This window comes from Ammospiza nelsoni, chromosome 2 (assembly GCF_027579445.1).
Source record: "Ammospiza nelsoni isolate bAmmNel1 chromosome 2, bAmmNel1.pri, whole genome shotgun sequence".
Classification (NCBI taxonomy): domain Eukaryota; kingdom Metazoa; phylum Chordata; class Aves; order Passeriformes; family Passerellidae; genus Ammospiza; species Ammospiza nelsoni.
In genome coordinates, this window is record NC_080634.1 from 28,715,470 (window position 1) to 28,725,012 (window position 9,543).

A 9,543-nucleotide genomic window follows, 5' to 3' on the forward strand; every position below is an offset into this window, starting at 1 on the left:
CAAGCAGAAAAGGCCTGGCAGAATTAACAACGCCTTTTTATAAAGGAGTCATTTCAGGACATCTGACTTAAGGGAAGTGCCACATTTCTGTATTTTTAATTGGACTGGATTTAAGCCATATCAAGCTGATGATGCCATTCTGAGTTCAAAAGGATATTCTCTTTGCCTCATAGCAGAGGAACAAAGGCACAATGCAATTAACAAGAAAGGCGGCACTTTCAAAAGCAGTAGAAGGGAATATTTTTAAATTAAGCAATTATTGTATATTTCAGGCACTTAAAGTAGAAGTTTGTGCTAGTCACTGGAAGATGAGACACTTCTCCAGGAGATTATTCTAATTCTCAAGTTTGGCTGCTTTTAAACTGCCCTAGAGGAGCCTGTCTCTCCTCTACACCCATGGAAGAACTCCAGAAAGACCTGCCTGGTGAGTGGCCTCTGGAGTAAGAAGCCTCCCACGAGGTGACAGGAAGACAGTTACATTTCTGCTTGGACTCTGAAAGCCAGTGATGCACAGTATCACTGATGGGCAAGAACCTGGATAACACTGATCCCTTTTTTTGGTAAAGAGTGCTGTTTGGAAACGTGCTGTCTGAGTTCAAATCACTCTCTAAGTGTGGATGTGTGGGAACATAAATAAAATGCTCTGAAACATCTTGCTCTGGCCATAATAAGGATCAAGACCTTGAACTAGAAACCAAGGATTGAGCTGTTTAATCATCTCCTTAAAGCTCAAGAGTGGTTCATCCAGACAAGAAGAAAATCAAGCAATGGTGGCAGGAGGCATGTGTGGATGAGCAAAGAGGTCATGCCTAAACTCTGACATAAAAAGGAAATGCACAAAAGGTGGAAGCAGGAGTAGGTAGCCCAGGAGGAAGCCTTACTGGTGACAGTGTCCTTTAGCAATCCCAGGCCCCTGAGCAAGGGGCCTAAAAGTGCTGAGGAAACTGGATAATGTAATTTAAAGGCCACTCTTTAAAAGATCACACTGATCAGGAGAGGTTCCTGAGGCCTGGAAGAAAGCCAAAGGCCACTCCTGCCTTCAACAGGACAAGAAGAAGCATCTGGGGAATGAGAATCTAGTCAGCCTCACCTGGAGCCCAGTTCTGGCCTCCTCAGTACAAGACAGGGATTGCTGCAATGACTCCAGCAAAGGGCACAAAGATGGTTGAGGGAATGAAGCACATCTCATGTGAGGGAAGACAGAGAGCTGGGAATGTTCATCCTATTCATCCCAGGGAACAAAAGGCTTAGCAGGAATCTCATCAATGTGTATAAATATCTAGTGGGAGAGAATGAAGAAGAGGGAGATAGGTGCCTGGTGACAGGACAAGAAGCAATAGGCATTATTTGAAACATGAAACTCCACTGGAACACCAGAAAACATCCTCCTCTGCCAGTCATCAGAGATCTGGAGAGGTCATGGAGTCTCATTTTTACCATGTATCCAATTCCTTACTGTGAGGGTGTTGAGGCACTGAAAGAGGCTGCCCAGAGAAGCTGTGGAGGAAGTGTTCAAAGCCAGGTTGGATGGGGCATTGAGCATGTTGGTCTAGTGGAAGGTGTCCCTGCCACAACAAGGGGGTTGGAACGAGGTGATCTTTAAGGTTCCTTCCAATTCAAACCATTCTATGATTCCATCTGTGGAAATGTACAAAACCTGACTGGACCCAGTCCTGGATCACCAGGTGTAGCTGACCCACCTTGCATAAGAGGGGGTTGAACCAGATGATCTCCAGAGGTCACTTCCATCCTCCACATTCCTGTGATGCTTCTGTGAGCCACTACAGTAGCTCCTGGTGTCCTGAATGCTCTTGGTTCTTGTGTGTTTTGCTGATTTTTCCCTGAGGTAATTAATTATTGGTGTAATTAATTGCCCTGAATGCATGTACCTCTGAGAATGAGGTGGTTGTGGAGAAACTTGAACTTAAAAAATACTCAGAAGAATTATCCATAAAAAAAAAAAAAATAGAGGATCTGGGAATCACTTTCATGACTGTGACATTTCAGCAGAGTAAGGAAGGTCCAGGGAGATGGAACCTGACAAAGTGCACAGGGCAGGGTCAGATGAGAAGTGGGAGAAGAGTGACATATGACAGTCAGCGCTGAGTATGGCACACAAGAACTTTGGTTTTATTTCCCAGTCTATGAGAACCAATGCCTCAAGGTCTGGGCAGTCTGGGTGGTGGTGATGAAATTAAAGCCCTAAGACTGTATGGAAACAGGGCACCAAGCATGGACAAATAAATCAGAGTCAGTGTTTTCAAACCGTGCACCCAGAAAATGGAGAAAACACAATTAATGACTGTCTGGGAGAAGTCAGATTTACATGACCACCCAAGAACTCTGAAGCACAGACAGTTCTCCAGGGCAGCAGTCCACAAGCTGAACCATGAGCCTGTCCTTTCTCCAGCTGTGTTCCCAGTCTCCTTCACAGCATGGTCCCAGTATATTTTATGCACTAAGGCAGGATGCCATTAAGAAAAAAATATGTGACCCTGTAATTAATGTCTGTCTCACAAAAGAAGATTAGAGAAACATTTGTCAAGAATCATCTAGGAATAATTGTTCCTGCCTTGGAAGAAAGAGATGAACTGTAGTCCCCAGATGGCTCCTTGAGGTCCCTTCCAGGCCTCTTTTCCACAGTCATACATGCCAAAATTAAGCCAAATTAGGTTTGTGCACATTGTTTTAATTCTAGTTTTCTGTAACTTCTGAATGCTTGATTTTGGAGCCACTTTGGCACAGACTACAGTGTCCTGCTTTTTAGGATCCTGGTCAGTTTGTTTTAAAGCCAACCCAGCTTAGCAAGGATGCCATGATATGCACATTCAGCCCTTGAAAGAGCCTCCTGACAAAGACCTCTTGCAGGGACTGGCAGAGAAAACCAAGGTGACTGTGACCTCTCCAGCTAACAAAGGTTAGGGTGGCAGTGGGAGGGGAAGCACCAGAAACTTGCCTTTCAGATCCACATGATGGGAGCAGATAAGATAAAAATCTAAGGTTGCTTTGGTTCCATCCCAAACTCTGGAGAACGATATGTGCCAGGAGCTTTTTGCTTCTTGCCATCCATGTTCTCTCCCATCCTATTCTTTTTTCAGACCCTTGAAAGCAAACAGCTCCTTTGCTACCTCTTCTGCTCCCTCTCCCACCACTTTCAAGTTATGGTCTTTTCGCTTCCCACCCTTGCCTCCACTAATTAAATCCCACCTCAAGTCATGCCCACACCCTAACTCTGTCTCCCTCCCAGTCCCCTGGCTTGTCCTGTCATCATGCTTTTTTTTTTACTTGTGCTACTTCCTCACCTTCTTTTTTGCCCAACAGCTGCTCCCAAACCCTGAATCTTTGGTGGCTTAATCCTTCTCTCTGTTCTCATTGCTGTTCATTGTTAATTCAGAAAATCAGCCTCCCCCCATTCCTGCCTCTGCCCCAGTCACAGCATCTTTCCCTCTTACACCACCTCCTCCCCCAGCTACTCCAGCCCCAGTCACAGCAGATACTTCAGATTTCTCTCTCTCCTCCCATATCTGGCTATCACAACCACTTCTCCTGCCATGCTGCTCCACAGCCAGTGTGGTGGTGGTCATCACTTCATGAGATAAACCCCACTTTGCTCTCAGCTCAGTGCAGCCTCCCACTGCAGTACCAGGCAGGTGGGGTGGGCTCAGCCACCACCTGTGCACAGCCCAGGTGCTCCAGCAGCTGCAAGGACACAGAATATCCTCAGCCAGGACTTCCCAGGGATGACTTTTTGTCCTGTAAGTGCTAATAAGCCTCCACAGACCTATGTGGTCTATGATTTTTCAAAGTCATAAAGTGTGGTCCAGTTTGGATAGCTTTTGTCAAGATCCATAAAAGCTAGATTTCCAGTTTGTATGGTGTGTCTCTGACAAAAAACTAAGACATGCTTGAAATGGGACCAATGCTTTTTTTTTAGCATTCTTCTTGGTAATGTCCTGAATCACTTTCATTTTAACTTTTCATCACTCTGAAAATTATAAGCGAGTGAATCCAAGATATTTTTACAGGAAATGCTGTGCAGCCTTAATATGCAGGGGATATTATGCACCCCTATGCAAAGGAATGTTAATTGTTAGATAATGCAATCATAAAGTATTTCACCTTTTTTCACCTGTGTTTTTTTCATTTCCATTCTCACCAATTATCAAAATCTGCTAATTGCTGCATACTGTGGGCCTCTAATATTTTATTCTTCATTGGAGGCCTTTTTGCTGCAGGACAAACTCCTCATTAACTGGAACATCCCCTGAATTAATGTATTCAATTGGTGACTGCTGAGTCATAAAAATAGTGGTATTATACTGAGGGCTTAAGTCATAGGCAGTGTTAAAGGAACAATCTGCTTGAGCAGCTGAATTAGTCTGAGCAATATCCTTTTCAGCACAGTGTCATGAACTTCCCTTACACTGATCAGGGTTTTTTAACAAAGATGATATTCAGGTTTATTAAAGGTATTTCTCTTATCCTGGTCTTGGGCATTTGCTTGCTAAGTTGCTGAAAAAAAAAAGCCACAAGATTTATGTCAAAAGTGGAAGTCATTGTGCACTTTCCCGCAGACAAAGACATCAGCAGCACAGCTCTTGCTGCTTGAATGGCATGAGCAAATCGATTTCTTACATCTGTTTTGGTCAGCCCAGCATTTCCTTTATACTCCACAGGTAGGTTGCAAACTTGCAAATTCAAAGAGACAGTGGAAATTTCCCTGTGTCTGTCAACGCTTCCAGGCATGTTGTGGCAGAACAAAGCTGTGACCCATTCTTTCATCTGCCACCCTCAGGGAAGGAAGATCTTTAGAAGTCAATGTCTCATTTATGATTGTGCATTAGAACGGCCTAAACTGGTCACAGAGAGAAATTATTTTACAATAATCCTGTAAAAGGAGAGACAGAATCTCTGTAGCTCAGCTGCTGGCCTCACAGGGCTTGGCACCGATCTGGAAATCTGCTGAATAACATTGGAAATGATATTGTTCCTCGATTTCCAGCTGTACTGGGAGGTAGGTGGTCAGTGCAAAACCTACCCTACCTCCTGCTGCTGCTGCTGCAAATTGATGATGTCTGGATCAGGGGGAGGATAGCCCAATTCTGTAAAATAAATAGCCCCTGCTGTGTCCAGCATAGAGGTGTCATCTCTCCTTGTAGGAGTGTGGCCCCCCTGCAGCCCAGGGTCTGATTGTGTTGCAGGACACTCATTTTTCCCTGTGGAAAGCTGCAGGATGATTTTTTTATTTAAGTGCTTTACCAGACATACCTCACATGCTTGTGGGGTTGTTTCTAATGCTGTCATTATCTAGAAAAATCTTTGCCTCATGGTAGAAATTGCATACTTGCTGATGGGGAGCAGGGTTCTTTTCTATTTCTAATTGATGATTGTCAAATTCCAATTTTTCCAGATGGTGGGATGATCCTGAGAAAGTGGGATGTTTTTCTTCTGTGTAAAGACACAAATATATGCATGAGCATGCACAGAAATATTATTCAATTCACTAGAACCAGCTGTTGTGAACAAACCACCCACATATAGCAACTACTCAACAGCAAAAACATTGGTCTCCCCTGTTAATACTCCAGACTGTTGTCTGAACTCCTTCTCCATCTCCTCTGGCCTCTCACTTTTTCAAGAGGACATTTGGGATTTTCACTGCCATCCAAAACCTGCTGTTTAAGGAAGACCCACCTGGGAGCATCAGCTCCTGTTTTCCTGTTCTTTCATGGGTCCTACTGGTCACTCAGGCCTTGCTGGTGAAACACTCAGATCCAGTTTTATAAACATATAGTGAAGAAATCTTGATGCAACTCAGGGAGGTGACACTTGAACGCCAGTGAGAGACAGAAGAGACCATGGTTTTTCTCTCTGAGATGGACATAACAGTCAGTAGGAGACAAGGCTGTTGACTCCTTGAGTAAATTAGACCCCATGTCATCCTTGGATACACTTTGTTGTTGTTGTTGGGTTTGTCTGCTTTAAAGGCTTAATTCAGACACCCTCAGGCAGCTGTGGCTGAAGGCAGTGGGGGCTGGGAGCTTTTTTCCAGGAGAAGGCAGTGAGTATTTAGCCCAAAGGCGGTGTACTGAGGCACAGCAGGTACCCAGTAATGCTGGGCTTCCAGGGAAGGGAGAGCCTGGCTCCCCCACTGACTGCAGCACGCTCCTATCACTTATTTGCAGAGCTAGGAAAAAGGCCTCACCATTGGAGGGCTGTGAAAAATGGGCTGCAGAAGCAGGAGAGCTCTAAATGTGTTTCTGTTACTGGCATGAAAAAGGCTGTAATAGCAAGGAAATTAACTGATTCTTGCCAAAGTGTAGTTCACCATCAATGTAAGATTCACCTGTCAGAGGAAAAGAAGTCTTTATCCACCACCTCTGTTTGGGGGACAGTTAAAAAATACCCAACCAAAAGCCAGCTGATTTCAAACAGGGTTTGAATTTGCTGCAATCATGTGCAGAGTACCCTACTGTTCATGGATCCAGCACTAGCATTTGCAGCCTAGCACTGCTGTAAATTCAAGGTGCGATTGCATCAGCTAATATTATTCCTGCTGTTCTCTTTGGTTTGAAATATCACCCGACTCATTTGGGTTAGATACGAGATGCAATTGCCTGGAAGCCTGTGCACACTCCAGAAGGGTGCCTTGCTCATTATATTCACCTTTTCCAATAAAACATCCATGCTATTCCTATGTTGGATCATGTCATCAGGACACTGCACAGGGGTGTGCTTTCATTTTCCCCTTCTGTGAACCCCTTGAGAGGTACCAGGGGCTTTCTAAGGAACTCAGGTCCTTATGGATTTTCTAAGCCATGGGAAACTCCAAGAAATAAAAGCTCTTCATGGTTTCTGGACTCACCAGACAGAGGTGCATCTCTCAGCAATTGCAGGAGGTGTGTTGAAAGGAAACAGGGATGAACAGCCCTTCTGTGAGATTTTTAACATACTGGTGGTAAATCTAGGACCCGATGGGTGCTGGGAACCCCAGGGCCATTGCAGAGAAAATGTCAGCTTCCTGATGGCCCTCTGGAATTTTGCCTGCTTCTGGCCTGCCTTTCTGAGGTCCTAATTCCCAATGAGTGTTTCTTTTCTCTTTTCAAAGGTGAGCAGGATTCTGTCCCAGAACCCTGGGCCTCCTGTGCTGCTGGAGGCAGGGAACAGTGTACACAGCCATGCTCACATGGCTGCCAAGGGAAGGGTATGACCTGGTAGCAATAAAACCCGGGGTCTTCCTCAAAGCCTTCCTGCAGACTGAAAGAGGGTTAGGTATGAGCTGCTAGAGGGAACTAAAAATAGACAGTCTCTTCTCTGAGTAGACCAGGGATCCTGGGAAGAAGAGGCCACATTCTTCATCGGCATGTAAGAGAGTAGGTTGGAGAAGGGAAGGAAGCACAACTACTAGCTAGAAGATAGCACTGGCATGAGAACAAGTAGACAAAAATAGGCTATGAGAAAATGTGGGCTGCAGATCAGAAACAAGTTTCCTTCTGTCAAAATGAAGTTCTTGAATAACCTGCCAAGAAAATTCCCAATGACTTAAGATGGACTGTGATAAATTAACAAGAGGGACTTTATGACTCACTGTTTGTCATTGCTGGGAAATATGATGATGACTAGGAGATCCCTTCTAGCCCCACATTCCTGCTGGTATGATAACAGAGGAATCTGTGTAGGGTGCAGTAAATGCTGAATCACTGAGTGCTTTATCTAGCTGCCTGGCAGGACAAAGTCCCTTGTACCCATCCTGTCTGCAAGAATTTCCAGGACAAAAAAACCCCAACAAACCTTACGTAAATGGTTGTGCTCTGGCAGCTCAAAGCACGCAGCTACGGATGCCTGAGTTAGAAGAAAACCAGCTCAGCTTCATGCACCTCTACACAGGGGAAAGGTGGTGGTGTGGGTGTGAAAGCAAAGAACCCCACTGTAAACACTGAGAGGTGAATGTGCTCCAGCAGCTTCAATACACAGTGTCCATGAGAGAAAGAAACTCTTGGGAGCATGTGGCAGTGTCCCCTGCACTTGCCCAGCCAGGTGTGTGCAGGGATCGATCAGGTCCATAGGGCATGACCATGTCATGCAGCAGAAAGTCCCTGCAGTGAACACCAACCACTGAGCCATCCACAGTTCTCCTGTCACGCCAGGATCCACAATTCTTTCAATGGTATTTTTTCCGTCTCCATGGAGTTCCCCAAGCACTTCTGCCTGAGCACAAGGCCAGCAATCAGGATGCAGCTTACACTGATGGGTTTGGTGCCTCTCAAGTGGCTGCAAGCGCAGACCTTGGGGTAACAGCAGCAGCTGGCAATTCAGCAGTGCAGAGCTGGAGGCAGAGGCCAAGAGGACAGCCCTGAAAAACCAGACAAGGGAAGAGATAGGCCTGGTTTCTTGGCTCAGGAGAACAAAACTGCTCAGGAGGAGAGCACTTCTCCACAGCCCTCATGGCTGCCAGACTCAAGGAAAACTTTTCTGGAGCTTCTTCCAGACCTGTGGAGGTCATGTACAGATGTGGGTGCTCCCTCGCCTCCTCAAAACCTGCATTACAGGCTACTTGGAGTTGTAGGGCCCCTGACTTCTGCTCCCCACTGTGCCACAGGAGTGTCTCCACACAGATGTGGCACCACTGTGTCCAGGGATTGCACGGTCTGGTTACTCTAGGGAAAGGACATCAGAAGGTTCTCTCTCCTGCAGTACTTTCAAATACTCATTATTTCTCATAACTGTACCGAGTATCAAAGATCAGAGCAAGAAGTTCCCAGAGATCCCAGCTGCTAATGCCAACAGGAGGCAGTGGGGAAACCTCCACACCAATGGTGAGCACTCCCATGCCAGAGAGCCTGTCATAATCCCTCTCTGCCATAGCTAACAAAGCTCTTTTCATATTTTTTCCTCTCTTTTATTAATTTTAATTGGCAGCTGAATCACAATCAATTTTTTATTTCCTAAGCAGTGGCAAGCTGAGGGGGTAACAGAGGCAGACTGAGCCATGTCAGGTGGTTGTGGCACAAGAGCCTCAGGGCTTCCTTACCTTCCTGCCTCTTGCCAAGGCCCACCAAGCAGGCATGGAGAGAGATCTCATCCTGGCTCTGACGTGACCCTTCCCCTTAACAGCAGTCAGAAGAAAAGGGCCCAAAACTGAACACAAGATTGGAGCTGTGACCTCAGCAGTGCTGAATACAGGGGGATGATCACTGCCTGGTCCTGCTGGGCACACTATTTATGACACAAACCACAGGGCTCTTGGCCTTCTGAGTAGGTGCATTCACGGGCTATGCAGTTTTCAGGTGGCAGCTGCTGGTCACTGCACAGAAAAGCAACGACCTCAAATTCCAGCAGTGAGTTTCCAAACAAACCCTAGGTTCAAAGTTCTGTGGAGAGTTTTTCTGCATTCACCAGTGGATTTCAAGTTAATTTTTATATCAGCCGCTTCCCGGTGGGTTCATGGTTGATCTTTTCCTTTAACTGCGCTGCAGTGTTTCCCAGCCCCAGAGCAAAGTGTTATTCTAAACACGTTTGGGGGTGGGGAGAGGTTTTGACCCA